General features: G+C 43.9%; 1 protein-coding gene across 1 annotated transcript in view; it reads right to left on the reverse strand.

The window, feature by feature from the left end:
- Window positions 1–22,579, reverse strand: part of UBE2H (ubiquitin conjugating enzyme E2 H) — a 940,085-nt gene that overhangs the window by 779,899 nt on the left and 137,607 nt on the right. The window lies entirely within an intron of this gene.

Below are 22,579 nucleotides of genomic sequence, written 5' to 3' on the forward strand. Positions count from 1 at the left end.
ACACAGCAGTGGCAAAGCCTGCTCTAGTTTTGGAATATAAAGGAAGGTGGTAGTGTTTTGTGAAGGTATGCACAGAACTCCAAGTGGCTGCCTCCAAAATATCTTTGGTAGGAACTCCTCTGAGGAAGGCTGTAGAGGTAGCTGTGGCCCTGGTGGAGTGGGATCTGATGCCTGTAGGGACAGATTTCCCATGATAGGAGTAACAAAATCGTATGCAGTGGCCTATCCATTTTGAAATTTTCTGCTTGGTGATAGGCTTCCCTTGAGCTCCTACAGCATAGGACACAAAGTTGTTCTGATTTCCCGAAAGGCTTTGTTCTGTCCAAATAATAACGTAGCTGTCTATGGATGTCTAAGGAATGTAGCAGCCTTTCCCCTTTGTTTTGAGGATTGGGGTAAAAGGTAGGTAAGTGTATGGCTTGATTTAAAGCTACCCTGGATACCACTTTAGGCATAAATGACGGGTTGGTTCGAAGGGAAAACCTGTCCTGATGGAAGATGAGAAAGGGCTGCACAGCCATGAGGGCTTGTAGTTCCGAAACCCTACGAGCAGAGGTAATGGCCAGAAGGAAAGCTGTTTTCAAGGACAAATATTGCAAATCTGTTGAGGCAGCTGGTTCAAAGGGAGGCAATGTTAATTTTTCTAGAATGTAATTAAGATCCCAGGCTGGCACTGGTTGTTTCCTTGGTGGTCTTATATTCTTAGCACCTCTGAGGAACTGTCTTAAAAGTGGGTGAGAGAATAACGGTGGATCCGTGTTGAATTCTGCAGAAATGGCTGAGGCATGGATTTTTATGGAGGAAAATGAAAGTCCACTGTTCAGCAGCTCAGCTAGATACTGTAATACCAGAGGCAAATTCAGTTTTCTAGGGTCCTGGCCTTTTTTCTCATCCCAAGAGCAAAACAGTTTCCATTTTGCGGAGTAAGCCTTTCTAGTAGATGGCCTACTGGCCTCCAGAATGACATTCTGCACCTCTTTGGGGAGTAGGGTCTGTTGTGGTGTTAAGGAATTTTCCATGAAGCGAGATTGAGTGTTTTCAGCTGACTGTGATGAGTTCTGTAGCTGTGCTGAGTCAGCAGAAGAGGCATTAGAGGTAGAGGCCAGGGAGGAGTATGTGTTAGGCTCCTCAGGAGTGGGTACCAGTGCTGTCTTGGCCAGTCCGGAGCAATCAGTATCATCTTCGGTCTGTCTGCTCTTGCTTTCAAGAGCACCTTGGGCAGAAGAGGCAGAGGTGGGAAAAAGTACACTGTCCATGCTGTCCAACTGAATGAAAGGGCATCCACTCTCCAGGCCTTTGGATGAAAGGTCCTTGAATAAAACTTTTCCAATTGATGATTCCTGTGGGAGGCGAAGAGATCTATGTCTGGCCTCCCCCACGCTTGGATTATCTTTGTAAACACCTGAGGATGCAACTTCCATTCGTGTGGATCCGTCATATTTCTGCTTAGATTGTCTGCCAGCGTGTTTTCCAAACCTGGCAAGTACTGTGCTTGAAGTTCGATTTGCCATTCCAGAGCCAAGTTCCAAAGTGTCATGGCTAGTCTGCATAGGGGGTATGAATGTGTTCCTCCTTGTTTATGTACCACATTACTGTGGTGTTGTCTGTTCTTATCAATAATTGTCCTGGATGCAGGAGGTCCTTGAATGTTGTAATTGCATTTATCACTGCTAGCATTTCTTTTTGATTGATGTGAAGGTGCTTTTCCTTTTGGGACCATTTGCCCTGAATGCACCTGCCTGTCATGTGCGCCCCCCCCCCCGGCGTAATCTGAGGCGTCTGTTGCGATGACTATTTGCTTGAGGCTTGCAGAATGGGAGGCCTATGTTTGTTTGACATGCTTGGGCCCACCATAGAAATTCCTTTTGCAAACATGGAATTATTGGTATTATTGTTTCCAAATTGTGGCTGTGTTGAGACCATAGGTTTTTTTAGGTACCATTGAAGTTTTCACATATGCAACTTTGCACATGGGATTAAAAGAATGCAAGATGCCATGAAGCCCAGAGCCTGCAGGATTTTCCTTGCAGTAAGCCTGGTACAATTTGCTAGTATTTTGAAGTACTGAGTTAGTTGCCCCTGTTTTTCTGGCGTAAGATAGGCCATCTGGGTGTTTGTGTCAAAGTTGGCACCCAGGAAAGTTATTTTCTGAGATGGTGTTAGCCTGGATTTCTCTTTGTTGATTGTGTATCCCAGAGAATTCAGTAACTGTGTTGCATAAGCCAGATGTTCCAGAAGTATGTGCTTGCTGTCCATTTGGATCAGGCAGTTGTCCAAATAAGGGTAAATTTGTATCCCTTGATGTCTGCAGTTGGCAATTACTGATGCCAGGCATTTCGTGAATACTCTGGGCACAGTAGATAAGCCAAAGGGCAATGCAGAGAATTGATAGTGGATTGAACCTGCAAGAAATCTGAGGTATCTTCTGCAGCTTTGTCTGATTGGGACATGCAGGTATGCCTCCTTGAGGTCCAATGTTACCAGCCAAAACTCCTTGCCCAGCATGGGAAGAAGCTGCTATAATGTGAGCATCTTGAATTTTGGTACGAGTAGAAATGTATTTAGGATGGATAAGTCCAAAATGGGTCTCCAGTCGGTTCCTTTCCTTGGTACCAGAAATAGTCTGGAATAAAAACCTTGACCTTGTTCGTGAGTAGGTACCTCTTGAATAGCTTTCATGTCCATGAGTTTTGAAATTTGTATTTGTGCCTCTGCCCTTTTATTCTGTGGCAGGTTTGGCATGCCTCTCATTTTTGGAAGAGTGTGAAAATGAAATCTGTAGCCTCTGTTTATAATGTCCAGGATCCATTTGTCTGTTGTGATAATATGCCAATTTCTTGTAAATAATGCCAGCTTTCCTCCCAAGAGAGCTGCCAGCTGAGACTTGCTTGGCATGAAAAGGAGGAAGTCATTAGGTTTGTTTTCTGTATTGTTGTGCACTGTCCTCGCCACCTCTTGGTGCTGGAGATTGCCACTGTCTGCCTCTATATGATCCTTGAGATTGTCCTCTGCCCCTTGTGCACCTGTATCTACCTCTTTGGGGCTTGTCCGTGGCTGGAAAGGACCAGTTTTTAGAAGGCCAATTTCTGCTAAAACGAGGTGGTTGTACCTGTAGAAAAGCCTTGACAGTTTGCATAGATTTAGCTTTTTCTTCCATTTTCCGTAGTATCTCCTCAGCATTAGTACCAAATAGTACATCCTTTTGTAAAGGAGCATCTAGTAGTTTAGCTTTAACATGATCAGGCAAGCTTTGTTCCCTAAGCCAGACATGTCTACGAATGACTGATCCTGTAACAGCAGCTCTACTTGAGGCCTCTAAGGCATCATAGCCACATTGTAAGGTGTGTTTACCCACTTGTTCTGCACTATGCATCATATCCTGCAATTCCTTCAAATCTGGTTGTTCAGGTTGAGACATTTTATTTCTTAATTGTGATAACAGAAACTGCTGATATTTAAGCATATAGAACTGGCAATTTAAGGCCCTCATGGCTAGGGTGGCCGAGGTGTATACCTTTTTTCCCCACCTTTCTAAGGATCTAGATTCTCTTTCGGAAGGTAGTGGATTCTTGGCAGTAGAGGCCTTCATTCCCTTGGGGCCTTGAGAAATGGTTTCAGGGTCAGCATTATGGCTTTTGAAAAGAAATTGGTGCGAGTTAGGAACTCTGTAGTACCTATCAGGTTTGACTGGGGCAGGAGGCAGGGAATCCAGATTAATACAAGCCTCCGAGTAAACATCATCAAGTATGTCCAAGACAGGAGGTATAGCCAGAGGTCTGTGTTGAGGTAACAAAAGAAATTCCCTAAGCCTTTTCTTGGAATCAGAAAAGTCTTGGCCTTCCCAATGGAAGTGTTCCCTCAAGGTGTGCAAGGTTTCCCCAAAAGAAAAATCCTCTGGGGTAGATACAGAAGGAATGGACTGTTCTGCATCACAATCTTCATAGGGGGAGTACGAGTGTTCCTCTACATCAGAATGTTCTGAGAAAATGGAGCCCTGTTCAGAAGAGGGAGAATCTTCCTCCACTCTGGGTCTCTTGTCTGGAGGGGGTTGGGAACCCCTGATAAGAGTAATTAAATCCTCAGCCATTTTAAGCATCTGCTTTTTAGGCATGGGGCCTGGGGATGGGCCCTGTGCAACAGGCCTCTTGAGATGCATGGCTGATTTGGACTTAGTAAAGGCCTTAATGGAAAAGGAAGATGAAGGTCTAAAGACACTCTGGGTGGAAGTGGACCTGTCCACATTAGGAGGCTCACTCACAGTGGTTTCGGTGGTTGTAGTCTGAGTAAGGGCAGAGGTACCTGCGGTCTCGGTTACAGAAGACACCGTCAAGGAAGTGTCGTCGGTAGTCAGGGACTGCATAGGCGTCTCGCTGAGAACCGGACCACGTGTAGCCGGTTTTGGCATGGTGTCGGTCCTTGTCCTTGCGTTTTTTGGACAAAATGGTAGTGGGAGTCTGACGACATTATATAATCAAAGGCTTTACCAAAATAATGTTGGGCGAACTCCGCCCGACGCTTAACAGTGCGTTTATTGAAAGTAGCGCAAAAGCGGCAGCCCGAGACATTGTGGTCTGGGCCTAAACAAGGTATGCAGAGGGAATGGAAATCCTTATGCGGTATTTGCTTCCCACAAAAAATACAATCGTTAACTTTGTCTGACATCGGTCTGAGGCAAGAAAAGTTTCCCCAACGGGGTACTTAGCTTTAAAGAAGACTTCGGTTTCTAATTTTTCGTAAATTCAGAAGCTGGCCGACCAGCACTTGCGAACTGCTTCTGCTTCGGGCACCGCGCGGCAAAAAAGACTGAAGAATATGGCGTCGGCTATGTCTTGTATACCCCTGTCACACTGACGTCAGGAAAGAAAGCGACAACAACCGACGCCGGACCTAGACTTTGGAATTCGGCGGACCAAGGACCCGCCTGACGGCAGAGAACCCATATGTGATTACTGCAGCTGTATGCACGATGAACATCAATGATGACCTAGAAGAAAGCAAAATGTAAGAAAACACCACTGTTGTTGGTGGGTCTTGATGCAGAGAAAGCATCTGATAAAGTAAGCTCGGAATTTATGAGCAGGGCAATGAAAGAATTTGCACTCCCTAACAAAATTATAAGGTTGATTGGAAGGATATATGAAGGATTGCAGGCAAAAATTAAAGTGGGTGGGATCCTCTCTAATAATTTCTGCTTGCAGGGGTGCCCTCTTTCTCCTTTATTTGCATTATATTTAGAACCACTAGCAAAGAAAATGAAGAACTCAGAAATTCAAGGATATAATTGGTACGATAGTCAAGAAAAAGCTCTATTTGCAGATGATAAAACCTGACAAAACCAAAACCGACATTATAGGGTTGTGGAACATTTTGAGACAGTTTCAGATCTTTACAGGACACAAAATTAATGAAGCTAAAACAAAAGGCAATAGCGGTAAATTATGTACAGACATGAATTGGGTCAGTAATATCCATATTTATAGGAGCATGATAAAAGTATTTAGGAGTATGGACTAAAATTATTCTGGTGTGGCAACCAAGGATAAGTAGGAGGAGACTAAAGAAAAGATAATACAAAAAAGTACAGTTGTGTACCTACCATAAATGTAGATGTTAGAGTGCATTCACTGTTGCAGTAATTACTCTTGGGTTATCCTGCTGGCATGCTACCCGTAGTCGGCCTGATTCCAAAGTCTAGATCCGACGTCGGTTGCTGTCGCCTCTTCCCTGACATCAGTGCGCCAGGGGTATAAGAAGCAGCCAACGCCATTTTCTTCAATTTTTCTTGCCCCAGATGTCAGGTGCCCCTAAATTGGAAGGCTGAAAGAATATGAAAATAAAAGTACATGCACAAAAATAACATGTCCTTCATCAACAAGCAAATACACCAAAAAGGTAGCATAGGACAGAGAAGTGTAGGTAAGTCCCACAAAGGAAAGGGGGGATGGTGGGTGGGTAACCTGGACTGCAACAGTGAATACACTAACATCTACATTTATGGTAGGTACACAACTGTACTATGTTCATAGTGATTCACTGTTGCAGTCATTACTCTTGGGTTGAATCCCAAAGCTGAGGTAGGGCGGCTGGTCTAAATAGGATTTGGAGAGGCTATGAGGCCATGCAGAACTACAGTGGCAAAGCCTGCTCTGGACTTCGAATAGAGGTAAATGGTAGTGCTTTGTGAAAGTGTGCACTGAAGTCCAAGTTGCAGCCTCTAAGATATCTTCGGTTGGTACTCCTCTGAGGAAGGCTGCTGAAGTGGCTGAGGCCTAATGTCCTTAGGCACTGATTTGCCATGTTGTAAATAGCAGAAACGGATGCAACGGCCTATCCATTTAGAAATGGACTGTTTTGAGATAGCCTTTCCCTGTGAACCTGCAGCATAGGACACAAAGTTGCTCAGTCTTTCTGAAAACTTTAGTTCTGTCCAAGTAGAATCTTAGCTGCCTGTGTATGTCCAAAGAATGCAGAATTTTCTCAACTTTGTTCTGTGGATTAGGATAAAAGGTTGGCAAGTGAATGGTTTGGTTGAGGGCTACACTGGACACCACCTTAGGCATAAATGAAGGGTTTGTCCTCAGGGAAACCCTGTCTGGATGGAAAATGATAAAAGGTTCCACAGCCATGAGTGCTTGTAGCTCTGAGACTCGTCTTGCAGAGGTTATTGCTAGGAGCAGAGCTGTTTTCCAGGATAAGAATTTTATATCTGCTATTGATGCTGGCTCGAAGGGAGGCAGTGTGAGTTTTTCCAAAACATAATTGAGGTCCCAGGCCGGAATTGGTGCACTCCTTGGAGGCCTAAGGTTTTTGGCTCCTCTGAGGTACTGCTTTAGTAAAGCATGAGAAAAGATAGGTGGTTCCATATTGTAATGGGCTGAAATGGCAGAGGCATGAATATTAATAGATGAAAAGGAAAGGCCTTTGTTTAGCATCTCAGTTAGGTATTGTAAAATATGAGGGATATATGGCACACACGTGTCTATGCCTTGTTCCTGGTTCCAAGCAGAGAATCTCTTCCATAGGTTCATACTAGGCTATCTGCCCTAGGGCATTTATAAGCCTAGCCAGAGAGTGCGTGTGGCTTTCACCACCCCCTAGGATGAGAATACTATACCCATTAGTTTGCTGTGCCTCTGTCCAGCAGTGACACAGAGATGATTCCCGGGGTAAACCTACGATCTCCCATCCACTCGTCAAGATTTCTCTTGAACAGAGTCAGTGAGGGGCTCTGCCTCACATGGACTGGGATTCTGTTCCATAGTGTAGGGAGTCTCTGGGTGATGAATCTGTCCCTCCAGCATGTCCTATTTATATCCGTGTTGAGGTTTAAGTCTCTTGCTCTCATGGCTCTGGTGGATTTGGATTTTTTGAGGTGGAGCATGTCCATTAATTCTGGGTTGGACATGGCCTTGTATGTCAGGCAAAGATCACCTCTGAGCAGACGGTATGCGACTGAATAGAGCTGGAGTTTCTTCAGTCGGGCAGCGTATGACATATGTTTGAGCCCCTTTATCCTTTTGGGGTCTTTCCAACTGCTGCAGGTGTCGGGTAAGGTACATTCCGAATGGGGCATTGTACTCAATCATTGGTCTGATAAGTGAAGAGTACAGGGGTACAATGACCTCTCCTGATCTGGATGTGAATCCCTTCATGATCAGGTGGGCAAAGTAGAAGGTCTTCCTAACCACTTTGGCAATGTGAGTGTCAAAAGAGAGGTTACCGTCAACTTGGGTCCCCAGGTCCCTGATAACTTCTTCCGTGTTTAATGGATTACCACCTATGTGGTAATTAGGGGTTACCTTGTTTTTCCCAAAGGGTATGACTATACATTTTTTGGCATTTAGCTTAAGGCCATGGCTCTGGCACCAGTTATCCATTTCTATGAGACCTCTCTGGAGGATGTCTGTGTCTGATGGAGTGTCAATTATGGTGCCCAGTTTGCAGTCATCTGCAAATTTTGTCAGCCACAATCCCCTTAGGTTTGCCTGCACTTCAGAAAAATGCCGAACAAGAGGGGGCCCAGGACTGAGCCCTGTGGGACACCGCTCGTGACCGGCTTAGAGTCTGACATGGCACCAGCAACTCTAACCCTGTGGGTTCTGTCCTTGAGCCAGTTTGCAACCCATCTTGTGACATATGGGTTTACATCTAAGCTGGTGAGCTTTTCTATGATGCCCGAGTGGGGTATTGTGTCAATGCTTTGCTAGGTCAAGGTAGGCTGTGTGAACTGCCTTACCCTCATCAATGGCCTTAGTGACTGTTTCAAAATCGTCCAAGTTCAAGAGGCAGGATCTGCCCTTGACAAAGCCAAATTGGGTAGGATCCAGTGTCTGTAGGTCCCCAATGTCTTTATTTATGAGTTCCATTATGATCCTCCATAGCTTTGCAGACAAGGCTCGTCAAGCTTATGGGGCGGTAATTTCAGGGGCCGAGAAGCACCGCCTTTGTGGAGTGGGACCACAGTTGCCGTCACGCCATTCTTTGGGTATGTATCCTGTAGTAAGGCTAAGATTAAACAGCAGCCTTATGTGTGGGTTTAGTTCCTCATTGAGTTCGTGTAGCACACAGCCGGGGACACCGTCCGGTCCCATTGATGCTGTGTTTTTTGCTTTAGAGAGAGCAGCTCTCACCTGGGCATCTGAGATGTTTGGGAGGCTAGACTCTGGTGGGATAGATATTTCTCCTTTTGGGGGGGAGGGAGGGGAGAAACTTGCACTGAACCTGTCTGCCAGTATTGTTGGCAATGTCTGTGGGTTCAGTGATTTTTGTATCATTTTGGACTAATTCTGAGCATATCTGGGAGTTTCCACCCAGGTTTCTAACATAGCTAAAGAAGGCCTTATGATTGTCTTGTGTCTTTAGCGATTTTTCTCTCAAAGTTGGCCTTGGATGATTTTATGAGTGATCGTAGTTTTTTGCTAGTATTGATCAGAGATGCCTTCCCTTTTAGGGATTTTGCTCTGTGATGTAGTAGCTTTCTCCTCTTGTTGTAGAGTCTGTTTATGGCTGGGGTCCACCAGACCGGGCGCCTGCCTTTGGTGGAAAGGCTCTTCCATTTTACTGCATAAGATTTTCTGGTACTGGGCCTTCTGGCCTCCAAGATAACGTCCACAACAGCTTTTGTAAGTGGAGTGCTCTGAATGGTTACTTTATCCGCCATGCTGCCAGATTTAAGGTCCCGAGTTGGCTGTGCAGGATCCAACTGTTTTGTTGGGTCAGCAATTGAGAAATTTGAGGCAATATCCATGCTGGACCTTGAGAGAAGCTCTTCAGAATTGGGTACCAGTGCTGGCGTGGCCAGTCTGGTGCAATCAGCATCATGTTTAGCTTCTCTTGTCTGACCTTTAGGAGTACCCTGGGAAGAAGAGGCAAAGGGGGGAAAACATATACTGTTAGATTTTTCCAGCTGAAGGATAGGGCGTCCACTTTCCATGCTTGTTTGTGATAAAGCCTTGTGCAAAATCTTTGCAATTGGCAGTTGTGAGGGGAGGCAAATCGATCTATGTCTGGGCGTCCCCATTTCCTTGTTATCATGCTGAAGACTTGTGGATCCGGTTTCCATTAGTGGGGATCCATGAGGTTTCTGCTTAGTTTGTCTGCCAGAGTATTTGTTTTTCCCGGCAGGAATTGTGCTTGCAGGTGAACTTGAAAAGCCAATGACGCGTCCCATAAGGTCATTGCTTGCCTGCAAAAGGGGTAGGAATGTGTACTTCCCGGCTTATGTACCACATGACCGTAGTGTTGTCTATCAGTAGCTGTCCTGGATGAAGCATGTCCTTGAATGCTGTCAGGGCATCTCTTTTTGATTGATGTGAAGATGCATTTGGTTTGCAGGCCATGAATACATTTTCCTGCCATATGGGCCCCCCAGGCATAGTCTGATGCATCCGTTGTCAGTGTCTGTCTGGCTGTGGGTAACACGAATGGCAGACCCTTGTTGTGGTGAGAGGATTTTGCCCAGCATCGAAACTCCTGTTGCAGGCAGGGAATGAGTGCAATTACTGTCTCCAGGCTGTGGCAATGTTGAGTCCAAACACTTTTGAGATACCACTGTAGTTTCCTCATATGCAGTTTGGCATATGGAATTAGTAGAATGCAGGATGCCATGAAACCCAAGGCCTGCAGGATTTTCCTTGCAGATAAGTGGGTTTTTGTTGCCAATTTCTTGAAGTAAGTAGTCAGTTGCTTCTGTTTGTTTGGCGTGAGATAAGCTATCTGGGTAGTTGTGTTTAAGCTTGCACCCAGGAATATTATCTCTTGAGAGGGCACTAGTTTTGATTTCTTTTCGTTTACTGTGTACCCTAGGCCCATTAGTAATCTCTTTACAAACACCAGATGCTTAGAAGAATGCCTTTGTTCTCTGCTTGAATTAGGCAGTCGTCCAAGTAGAGATATATTTGAATTCCTCTTTGTCTGCAAAATGCAATTACTGGTGCCAGGCATTTTGTGAAGACCCTGGACGCAGTAGATAAGCCAAAGGGCAGTGCAGAGAATTGGTAATGCATTGAGCCAGCTATGAATCTGAGGTATCTTCTGCAAGATTGTCTGATTGGGACATGCAGGTATGCCTTTTTTAGGTCCAAGGTTACGAGCCAAGCCTTGTTGCCCAGCATGGGCAATAGCTGCTGTAGAGTCAACATCTTGAATTTTGGAACTTCCAGAAATGCATTTAGTATAGACAGGTCCAGTATTGGTCTCCAGGTTTTGTCCTTTCTGGGTACTAGAAAGAGTTCTTGTTGCGGTACTTGCTGAGTGGCCCTCATGTCCATGAGGGCTGTAATTTGTTTTTGTGCCTCTGCCCATTGATTGTGTGGCAGGTCTGGCATACCTTTTGACCTTGGTAGAGTGTGGAAATGGAACTTGTAGCCTTGGGACACTATGTTCAGGACCCATTTGTCTTGGGTAATCCTTTGCCAATTTGAAGAAAAAAGTGCTAGTTTTCCCCCTAAGGGGGCTGCCAGAAGAGAAGTGCTTGGATTTGGTAGAGGAAAGTCATTGGAACCGTTTCCTGTAAGGTTGTAATTTGTCTTCTCTGCTCTTGGAGGTAGTAGCACCCCATTGTTTAGGCCTGTATGAGCCTTGGGGCTGACCTCTGCCTCTGGGACACCTGAATCTGCCTCTTTGTGGTCTGTATGACACTGGAAAGGACCAATTTTTTTGAAGACCAGTTTCTGCTAAATCTGGGTGGTTGTACCTGTAAGAAATCCTTGACTGTCTGCATGGATTTTGCTTTATCCTCCATTTTTTTTCAATACTACTTCTGCTTTAGTACCAAACAAAGTATCATGCTGTAATGGTGCATCTAATAATTTTGCTTTAACATGATCAGGCAGATTTTGTTCCTTTAACCAAGCATGCCTTCTAATAACAGAACCTGAAACAGCAGCCCTGCAGGAGGCCTCCAGTGAATCATAACCACATTGCAAAGTGTGCTTTCCCACTTGTTCAGCTGCATGCAATAAATCCTGCAATTCCTTGTTTTCTGAACATTCAGTATTTGTCCACATTTTCTGTTTAAGCTGTGACATTAAATATTGCTGATATTTAAGCATATGAAACTGTAAGGCCCTTACAGCCAGGGTAGCAGAAGTTTAGACTTTTCCCCCGTCTGTCTAGAGCCCTGGAATCCCTATCAGAGGGGACAGGGTTTTTTGCAGTGGAAGCTTTAACCCCCTTGGGGCCTTGAAATATAGTTTCTGGGTCAGCAGTGGGGTTTTTATACATGAGAATCTGGAACCCTGTAATATCTGTCTGGCTTAGCCGGTGCAGGGGGGAGAGAGTCAGGGGACAGGCTGGACTCTGAATACATCGTCCACCATGTCTAGTACAGGTGGAACAGCAAGAGGTCTGTGCTGTGGAAGAAGCAGAAAATCTCTGAGCCTTTTCTTAGATTCAGAATAATCTTGGCTCTCCCAGTGGAAATGTTCTCTCATGGTATGCAAGGTTTCCCCAAAAGAATAATCCTCAGGAGGAGAGGCTGAAGGAATGGATTCTTCAGCATCAGAATCCTCATAGGGAAGCATGGAGTAATTTTGTTCAGAAGAGGAATCAGAAGAAATGGAAACCTGATCAGAAGAATCATATTCTGTCTCTTGCCTAGGCCTCTTATCAGGAGGGGGATGGGTACCCCTGATCAAAGTAATTAGGTCTTCGGCCATTTTGAGCATTTGTTTCTTAGGCATGGTGGTCTGAGTAGGAGAATGCTGTACTTGTTTCTTTGTCTTTAATGATGCTTTAGTCTTTTAAGCTGAGGAAGACAATGTATAGCTGTGTAGGTCTGAAAACACCCTCAGAAGCAGATGCCTGCTCAGCAGCTCCGGACCCATCTGAGGGATTGATTTCCGAGGATCCAATGCCTTGAGTATCCAGAGGCCCAGTCGGCTCCACGTGGGAGTCGGAAGCGGCCTGTGGCTCTGAGGTAGAGGGCGCCAGGGGCTGCGAAAGTGCCTCCCTGAGAACCGGCGACTGGCCTAGAAGAGGCTTGGTTGGTTTTGGACCTCTGATGCCTATCCTTTTCCTTGCATTTTTTGTAAACTGCAGTCGTCGGCTGATCTGACGGCATTACATAGTTAAATCTTCGGCCAAAGTAATGGAAAGCAAAATCAAACTGACGCTTGATGGTGCATTGGTTAAATCTAGCACAAAACCGACAACTATCAAAGTTGTGATCAGGGCCTAGGCAAGGAATACAGTAAGAGTGAAAATCCTTATGAAGTATTTGCTTCCCACAAGAAATACAATTGTTAACTTTTTCTGACATCGGTCTGGAGCAAGAATCCCCAACGGGGTACTTAGCTTTAATGAGGACTTCGGATCTGAAATTCTGATTTGAAAATCTCAGGAGTCGGCCGACCAGCACTTGCGAACTGCTTTTGCTTCGGGCACCGCGCGGCAAGAAAGACAGAAGAAAATGGCGTTGGCTGCTTTTATACTCCTGGCGCACTGACGTCAGGGAAGAGGCGACAGCAACCAATGCCGGACCTAGACTTTGGAATCGGGCCGACTACGGGTAGCCTGCCAGCAGGATAACCCAAGAGTAATGACTGCAACAGTGAAACACTATGAACATCTGAGAAATTGGAAGCTCTGTTATATGGATATCAAGATACACGCAGTTAAAATGTTTTTAGTCCCTTTTAGTATTATACACAGGGTCAGGCATATTTTAAATCAACCAGAGAAGTTGTGCATTGCAAATAATAAAGAGCTGAAGGATTTTATCTGGGAGGGGAAGACAGCAAGCATCAAGTGGGATAAGATGGTTCTTCCAATAGAACAATGCAGATTGGGATTATGCAATTTGATGTGGGTATTTCAGAGCTACATGGTTAAAACTTCAAAAAAATAGCACAAGCAGAAACCTATAATTCAAAGAGGAAAGGAATGGTGCTCAAGAAACAAGGAGAGACTGGAATATTATATTCATAAACTAGCAAAAAGTATTCTAAAAACTAAGCCAACATGGGAATGGAGAAAGGAGATTCTGCCGATAGGGATGACTGCAATTAGGGATACAGATAATATTCAAGAGGGAACTGAAATTTATTGGAGAAAGCTGGCAAAGGAACCAATGCATTGGAAGCGAACTAGAGGGGGAAACATAACAGAATGGAAGACAAGAATTTGGACTTCAGGTTAAAGACTGCCTTGCCTATCAAGGATTAATATCAGAGTATAGGCAAGAGAACTAAATAGGGGGTCCTAAACAAGATGCCAGCACTGGCAGAGGTTTTAGTAGAATCTAGAACAGAAGCTGTCATTAAAAACGGAATAATTACTAGAGTATATAAAATATTGCATGATGACCCAAGAATCACAGGAGGTTAGAAAGGAATGCGAAGTGAGACTGGATAAGCAATAAACTAAGAAATAAAAACAATGGGGAATATATGTATGTCTCCCAAACATGCAACAAAATCTAGAAGATTTAGGTTTTATTTTTCCTTGGAAACATTTACATAGATAGTTTTATACCCCAAGCCAACCCCAGACAACTTTTCAGCAGGTAGATAGCAAATGTTGGTGATAGGGGAAGAAAGAGGCAATTGGGAACATATTTTCTGGGAGTGTAGTGAGTTGGCAGACTTTAGAGCGTCCCTGCAGATTACTCTGTTGGAGACAGTGGGTGAGCAAGTTGGTGTAACTAGGGAAATTATTTTTCTGAGTTATGATACAGAATTGGAATTGCCTAGACACAGTAAAACCTTGCCGAGTCTAAATTATGGGGGCTACCATAAAAGCAACTACCAACTATACTAGAAGTAGTGAATACAGTAACAGATAAAAAGGGTAGGAGCAAATTACATACAAAAAATGGGAATTGTGGGAACAATACATACAGGGGAGAAATGAGTCCTAAAGAAGGCAGGACTTGAATGAGCTATGTAAGGTTTGACTGAATGACTGGCTAGATTATAAGTTATGTATAACATTTGCAACTAGGATTATGTCAACATGGTTTGTGATTCAGAAATTCTCACTTAACCCTGTGGAGAGTTGAGCCTAAAAAGAGGACCAGGACCACCTGGGGGCAGTTGTATGGCAAGGTCTTCACTTGAACGTAGTCTTCTTGAAAACCAATAAAGGATTTTAAAGCTCTATACATCAGCATATTTTTTGACTGCCTAGACTCCACCACATAAATGTTAAGAATTTTCACAGACGAGAAAAGTACAGTTGTATACACTTACCATAAATGTAGATGTTCAAGTGTATTCACTGTTGCAGTCATTACATTTGGGTTATCCTTCTGGCAGGTTGCCCTCAGTCGGCCTGAATTCTAAAGTCTTGGGTCCTGCGTCGGCTGCTGTCACCTCTTCCCTAACTTCAGGTCGTCAGGGGTATAAAAGATGCAGCCGATGCCATTTTATTTAGTTTTTCTTGCCCCAGATGTCAGGTGCCCCCAAAAAGGTAGGCTAAAAATATGTAAGTAAAACATACATGCACCAAAATAAGCTTTGTCTTCATCTATAAGCAAATACACCACCTAGGTTGCATAGATTAGAGAAGTAAAGATAAGTTCCAGCAAAAATTAGGGGGATAGCAGGAGGGTAACCTGGACTGCAACAGTGAATACACTCGAACATCTACATTTATGGTAAGTGTACACAACTGTACTATGTTCTTTGTGTTTCACTGTTGCAGTCATTACATTTGGGTTGAGTCCCAAAGTTATGGTTGGGGGGCTGGAGCTAAACAGCATTAGGAGTGGCTATGAGGCCCTGCAGAACTGCGGTGGCAAAGCCTGCCCTGGATTTAGAGTAAAGAGGCAGATTGTAATGTTTTGTAAAGGTATGGACTGAACTCCAAGTAGCAGCCTCCAAAATGTATTTGGTTGGTAATCCCCTGAGAAAGGCTGCAGAAGTGTCTGCAGCTCCGGTTGAATGTGGTTTAATGCCCTTAGGCACTGGTTTGCCATAGTGAGAGTACCAGAAACGAATGCAGTGACCTATCCACTTTGAAATAGTCTGCTTGGAGACTGCCTTTCCTTGTGATGCTGTGGCATATGTCACTAGTAATTGCTCTTTCTGAAAATTTTAGTTTTGTCCAAGTAGAATCTAAGCTGTCTGTGTACGTCCAAAGAATGCATAATTTTATCCACCTTGTTCTGTGGGTTTGGATAAAAAGTTGGCAAATTAATGGTTTGGTTAAGGGCAATACTGGATACCACCTTAGGCATAAATGTAGGGTTCGTTCTCAGAGAGACCCTGTCTGGATAGAAAATGATAAAGGGTTCCATAGCCATGAGAGCCTGTAGCTCTGAAACTAGTCTTGCAGAAGTTATTGCTACGAGCAGCTATTTTCCAAGATAAGAACGTTATGTCCACAATAGAAGCTGGTTCAAAAGGCGGTAAGGGGAGTTTTTTCAAGACATAGTTGAGGCCCCATGCAGGTATTGGCGTTGTCCTTGGAGGCCTTACGTTTTTGGCTCCTCTGAGGTACTGCCTTAATAAAGTATGGGAAAAGAGTGGTGGCTCTGTATTGTAATGAGCCGAAATGGCAGAGGCATGGATTTTAATTGATGAAAAAGATGGGCCTTTGTCCAGCATTTCAGTTAAATATTACAAAATCTGAGGAATATTTGGGACAGCTGTGTCGGTTCCTTCAGCTTGGTTCCAAGCACAAAATCTCTTCCATTTCCCAGCATAGGATTTTCTAGTACTAGGCCTTCTGGCATCTAAAATGACATCCATCACAGCTTTACTGATAGGTGTGGTTTGTATGGCTACATTAACCGCCATGCTGCCAGGTTTAGGGTCCTGAGTTAGCTGTGCAGAATCTGATTGTTTTGCTGAGACAGTAGATGAGGTATTTGAGGTAAGGTCCAGGCTGGGCATTGGAACAAGTTTCTTAAGATCGGATACCAGTACTGACGTGGCCAGTCTGGGGCAATCAGAATCATTTTGGTTTCTCCTGCCTGACCTTTAGGAGTACCTTGGGGAGGAGAGGCAGTGGAGGAAAGGCATATACTGATAGGTTTGTCCAGTTGAAAGATAAGGCATCCACTTTCCAAGCTGGTCTGTGATAAGTCCTTGTGCAGAATCATTTTAGTTGATTGTTTTGGGGAGAGGCAAATAGATCTATGTCCGGGCATCCCCATTTCATTGTTGTTATGCTGAAGACTTGTGGATCCAGGTGCCACTCGTGGGGATCCATGAGGTTTCTGCTTAGTTCATCTGCCGGAATATTTTCCTTTCCTGGCAGGAATTGTGCCTGCAGATGAACTTGGTAAGTCAATGCTGTGTCCCATAAAGCCATGGCTAGTCTGCACAGGGGGAAAGAATGAGTGCCCCCCTGCTTGTTTATGTACCACATGACCACGGTGTTGTCTGTCTATCAGTAGTTGTCCTGGATGAAGTAGGTCCTTGAAGGCTGTCAGGGCATTTTGAACAGCTAGCATCTCTATTTGATTGATATGTAGATGCTTTTGGTTTGTGGACCAGGTGCCCTGAATGCCTCTTCCTGCCACGTGTGCCCCCCAGGCATAATCTGATGCATCCATCGTTAGGCTCTGCCTGGCTGGGGGTAGTGAGAATGGCTGTCCCTTGTTTTGGTGACAAGCCTTGGCCCACCATCAAAATTCCTGTTGCAGGCAGGGGAATTAGAGTAATCATTGTTTCCAGGCTGTGGCAATGTGTCCAGACACTTTTTAGGTACCATTGAATTTTCCTCATATGCAGTCTTGCATATGGAATTAGTAAGATGCAAGATGCCATGAAGCCCAAAGCCTGCAGAAATCTTCTTGCAGATAACTGGGCCTCTGTTGCCATTTCCTTGAAATAGGTTGTCAGTTGTCTTTGTCTGGAGTGAGATAAGTCATCTGGGCAGTTGTATTCAAGCTTGCACCCAGGAATATTATCTCTTGAGAGGGTACCAGTTTTGATTTCTTTTTGTTGACTGTGTACCCTAGGCCTGTTAAGAGTTTTATCACAAAAAAGTCAGATGCTGTAGTAGAATGTCCTTGTTCTCTGCTTGTATGAGGCAGTCGTCCAAGTAAGGATATATCTGTATTCCTCTTTGTCTGCAGTAAGCAATTACTGGTGCCAAGCACTGTGTGAAGACCCTGGGCGCAGTAGATAAGCCAAAGGGCAGTGCAGAGAATTGGTAATACTTAGAGCCACCCTTGAACCCGAGGTATCTTCTGCATGATTGCCTGATTGGGACATGCAGGTATGCCTCAAGTCACGAGCCAAGCCTTTCTGCCCAGCATGGGCAGAAGCTGCTGTAAGGTCAACATCTTGAATTTTGGTATATTCAGGAAAGTGTTTAGAATAGATAGGTCCAGTATTGGTCTCCATGCTTTGTCCTTTCTGGGTACCAAGAACAGTCTTGAGTAAAATCCTTGTCCCTGCTCTTGCTGTGGTACTTGCTGAATAGCCCTCATGTCCATGAGAGCTGCAACTTGTTTTTGGGCCTCTGTCCATTGATTTTTTGGCAGGTCTGGCCAACCGTTTGCCCTTGGCAGGGTATGGAAATGAAACTTGTAGCCTTGTGACACTGTCTAGAACCCATTTTTGTCCTGGGTTATAATGTGCCAATTTTGAGAAAAAAGTGCTAGTTTTCCCCCTAAGGGTGCTGCCAGAAGATAAGTGCTTGGTGCAGGCAGGGGGAAGTCATTGGGACTGTTTCCTGTATGGATTGTGATTTGTCCTCTCCACCTTTGGAGATAGAAGCACTCCACTGCTTAGACCTGTAGGATTCTTGCGGCTGTGATCTGCCTCTAGGGAGTCTGGATCTGCCCCTTTGAGGTCGGTCTGAGACTGGAAAGGACCAATTCTTTGTAGGCCAGTGCCTGCTAAATCTAGGTGGCTGTACCTGTAAGAAATCCTTGACAGTTTGCATAGAATTAGCTTTGTCCTCCATTTTCTTTAACACCTCTTCTGCCTTAACACCAAACAAGGTATCATGTTGTAAAGGAGCATCTAATAATTTTGCTCATAGTCAGGCAGATTTTGTTCCTTTAACCAAGCATGCCTCCTAATGACAGAACCCGTAACTGCGGCTCTGCAGGAGGCCTCCAGAGAATCAAACCCACATTGCAAAGTATGCTTTCCAACTTGTTCAGCAGGATGCAATAAATCCTGCATTTCTTTGTTTTCTGCACATTCAGAATTTGCCATCCTTTTCTGTTTAAGCAGTGCCATGATATACTGCTGATATTTGAGCATACGAAACTGGCAATTTAAAGCCCTTCTAGCCAAAGTAGTAGATGTGTAAACCTTTTTCCCACATCTATCCAGAGCCCTGGAATCCCTGTCAGAGGGGGTAGGATTTTTTGCAGTAGAAGCCTTGACCCCCTTTGGACCCTGAGAAATAGTTTCTGGGTCTGCAGAAGGATTTTTGAAAAGGAATTTATGAGAGTCAGGGACCCTGTAGTTTCTGTCCGGCTTAACAGGAGCTGGAGGCAGAGAGTCAGGGGTCAGACTAGACTCCAACAACACAATCTACAATGTCCAACAGGTGGGAGAGCTAGAGGCCTGTTCTGAGGTAGTAAAAGGAAATCTCTGAGCCTTTTCTTAGATTCTGAAAAGTCTTGGCACTCCCAGTGAAAGTGCTCCCTCATGGTATGCAAGGTTTCCCCAAAAGAGTAGTCCTCAGGAGGAGAAGCTGAAGGAATTGATTCTTCAGCATCAGAATCCTCATGGAGGGAAGAGAACATTCCTGATCAGAAGAATCAGAAGAAATGGAAACCTGATCTGAAGATTCATAGTCTGTCTCTAGCCTAGGCCTCTTATCAGGAGAGGGATGGGAACCCCTGATCAAGGTAATTAAGTCTTCGGCCATTTTGAGCATCTGTTTTTTGGGCATGGAGGCCTTGTCCTTGTGACTGGTGAACTTGTTTCTTTGCCTTTAAAGGTGTCGTAGTCTTTGAAATCGGTTTAATATACAATTGTTTAGGTCCGAATACACCCTCTGAAGCAGATGCCTGCTCAGCGGCTCCAGACCCATCTGAGGGAATAGTCTCTGAGGCTCCAACACCTTGAGTTTCCAGCGGTCTGGCAGACTCCACGTGGGAGTCGGTAGCAGCTTGCAACTCTAAAGTAGCAGGCGTCAGGGGCTGTGAAAGCGCCTGAGAACCGGCGACTTGCTTAGGAGTAGCTTTGTCGTCGGTTTTGGACCTCGGTTGCCTGTCCTTTTCTTTGCGTTTTTTGTGAACTCCGGTAGTCGGATGGTTATCAGACGACACTGTATAATTAAATCTTCGCCCAAAATAGCTTAATGCAAAATTGTACCGAAGCTTAATAGTGCATTGGTTAAATCTAGCACAAAACAGACAACTAGCAACATCGTGGTCAGGGCCTAGGCAAGGAATATAGTAAGAATGAAAGTCCTTACGAGGGATTTGCTTCCCACAAGATGTACAATTATTAACTTTTTCTGACATCGGTCTGGAGCAAGAAAAAGGTTTCCCCAATGGGGTACTTAGCTTTTAATGAAGACTTTGGATCTGAAACTCGAACACGAAAATCTCAGGAGTCGGCCGACCGGCACCTGCAAACTGCTTCTGCTTCGGGTACCGCGTGGCAAGACAGACAAAAAAAATGGCATCTGCTGCATCTTTTATACCCCTGACAAGCTGACGTCAGGGAAGAGGCGGCGGCAGCCGACACAGGACCCAAGACTTTGGAATTCAGGCCTACTGAGGGCAACCTGCCAGCAGGATAACCCAAATGTAATGACTGCAACAGTGAAACACGAAGAACATCTTCAGGTGAAACAAAAAGCTGCTCCAAACGAGACTTTAGCAATAGACCTTTCCACCAACAAAGACCATCAAATGAACAACTAGCATTGCTGGACAGCTGGTCCCATACTCTTAAGGTACATCAAAGCGGACGGACCAGCGAAAGCCTGATACACCAGAGCTGTCACTTGACTGCTCACAAGACCTCCACAATAGGACTGCCCCAAGGTGGTCCTCATCCTCTTTTAGGCTTAACCCTCCAACAGGGGGTAAGTGAGAATTTCGGAATTAACTAGTTTGTTACCCCCATCAACGGAGGGACCATTCTCACGACCTGGGCTACTGCTTATGATCCGACTCCAATATGGTTTGGGATGTAAAATGCTTGCAAATGGGACAAAGTCAATATGGTTTGTTTTCATTTATATAAAAGTGTATAACTGCTTATGTCATAAATGATAAAATGATTTTATAGAGAGATTTCATATGAAAAGGATATTACAGTTGGCTAGCTTATAAATTAAAAAAGCACAAAAAACGACAAACTAAGAAACCTGCGAGCAGAATGAAGAGGCACACACTGGGAGTAATGTGTAAAGCGCTTTTCGTTTATGCCACAACATAAACTTCATCAGACAAAGTAACAACACATGAAAGCATTTAAATACATATAAGTAACCAATCAAAATGGTTCTAGGCACATTTCTTTAAAATGACAGTATATTAAAACATTGTAACATTAAGAATAATGTTAATAATTAACACCACCCTCAAAACTAACTTTGTGATACACTAAGCCCCTATTGAAATATGAAGCTTTTATATTTACAAGTTAAAATTATCTATTAATACATAATTAACGTTTTAAATTCTTTAATTTTAAAATACTACTAATAACACATCCCTCATTTAAACCTGGCATATTATAAGCATTAAGCCTAATTTGCCAGGCTAACTCTAACTCCTCCAATTTTAAAGCTTCTGGTCCACCTCTAACGTCTCTCTGGACTTGGTCAATGACAATGAACTTGAACCTATGGTTGGGAAATTGAGCAACATGCTTAGCCAAAGAGTTTTCCATTTTCCCTTTCTTAATTGCATATAGATGCTCGTACATACGGTTGCGAAGTTTCCTCTCAGTTTTGCCTACATAAAATCCAAGGCAAGACTGACATTTCGCAAGGTAAACAACCAAACTGGAGTTGCAGTTATTTCTCCATCTTAATATAAAGTGGGAATCGTTAACACTAAACCTATTGGATTCCATAATGTACGAGCAATAATTACAGGATTGGCATTTATACATTCCTGGAGTCTTAGCTATATTACTCTTGGACTCACAGTAGTTTTTAAGGTTCCTGCCTCTCCTGTATATAACTCTAGGAAAATTACCCACACTATTGAAAACTTGGTGGTCACCCTTGAAAAGTTCCCAATTTTTTGACAAAATCTTGATACAACTAGCACTATCCACATTATAAGTAGTTATAAAGGACGTAGGTATAACATTTTCTTCCTGATCTAAGATAGTACTGTTAAGTGACAAGGTAGAAAAATCACCTGTGTTGTTAGATGCAGAACACACAGTACTATTCAAGAGTGGAGTGTAGAACAAAGACTGACGTTTCAATGAAACTTTATCAATAATTTCATTAATTAATGATTCAGGGTAACCTCGTGCTAGGAACATACACTTCATAAAATCACATTCACTACTAAAGTCACTATCAACCGTAATAATCCAGGCTGCACGGACCAGTTGTCCCTTCAAAATGGCCCGTTTTTGGTGGTGTGGGTGACAACTGGAGTAGTGAAGCATGGAATTACAGTAAGTGTTTTTCCTATGAATTTTTGCTGTATACTTATCCAAAGTATTATCTTTTGAAAGTAAAATGTCGAGGTATGCTATTGAGTTGGTATCAAATAGGTGTGTAAATTTTAAAAAGTTAGTGGTTGAGTTTAAGTAATCAACCAAACTGTCCCCAAGTGCGGCATCACCATCAAGTAAGATAAAGATGTCGTCAAGGAAACGTGTATAAAACACTAGGTTGTCTTTAAAAACACTATTATGCATAACAAATAAGTGCTCCCAGTAGGCCATGACCATGTTGGCCACACTGGCGCCACAGGGTGACCCCATGGCTACGCCTACTTTTTGAAGAAAAAGAACACCTTCAAACATGAAGAAATTGTTAGCTAAAATAGTGCTTAAAAGCTTGTCAACCATTAAATTTTCATCAGGAGGGCACCCCTGAAGTTTTAAGACCTCACTAGTCCACTCAACCGCTTCTTTATGAGGAATACACGTATATAAATCCTTGACGTCTATCGTTAAGAAATTATAACTGGATTTATATTCTAATTCGTTAATATTCCTCAGAAACGTCCAAGAGT

Source organism: Protopterus annectens, chromosome 11.part0 (assembly GCF_019279795.1).
Source record: "Protopterus annectens isolate FY-2018-M chromosome 11.part0, PAN1.0, whole genome shotgun sequence".
Lineage (NCBI taxonomy): Eukaryota > Metazoa > Chordata > Ceratodontiformes > Protopteridae > Protopterus > Protopterus annectens.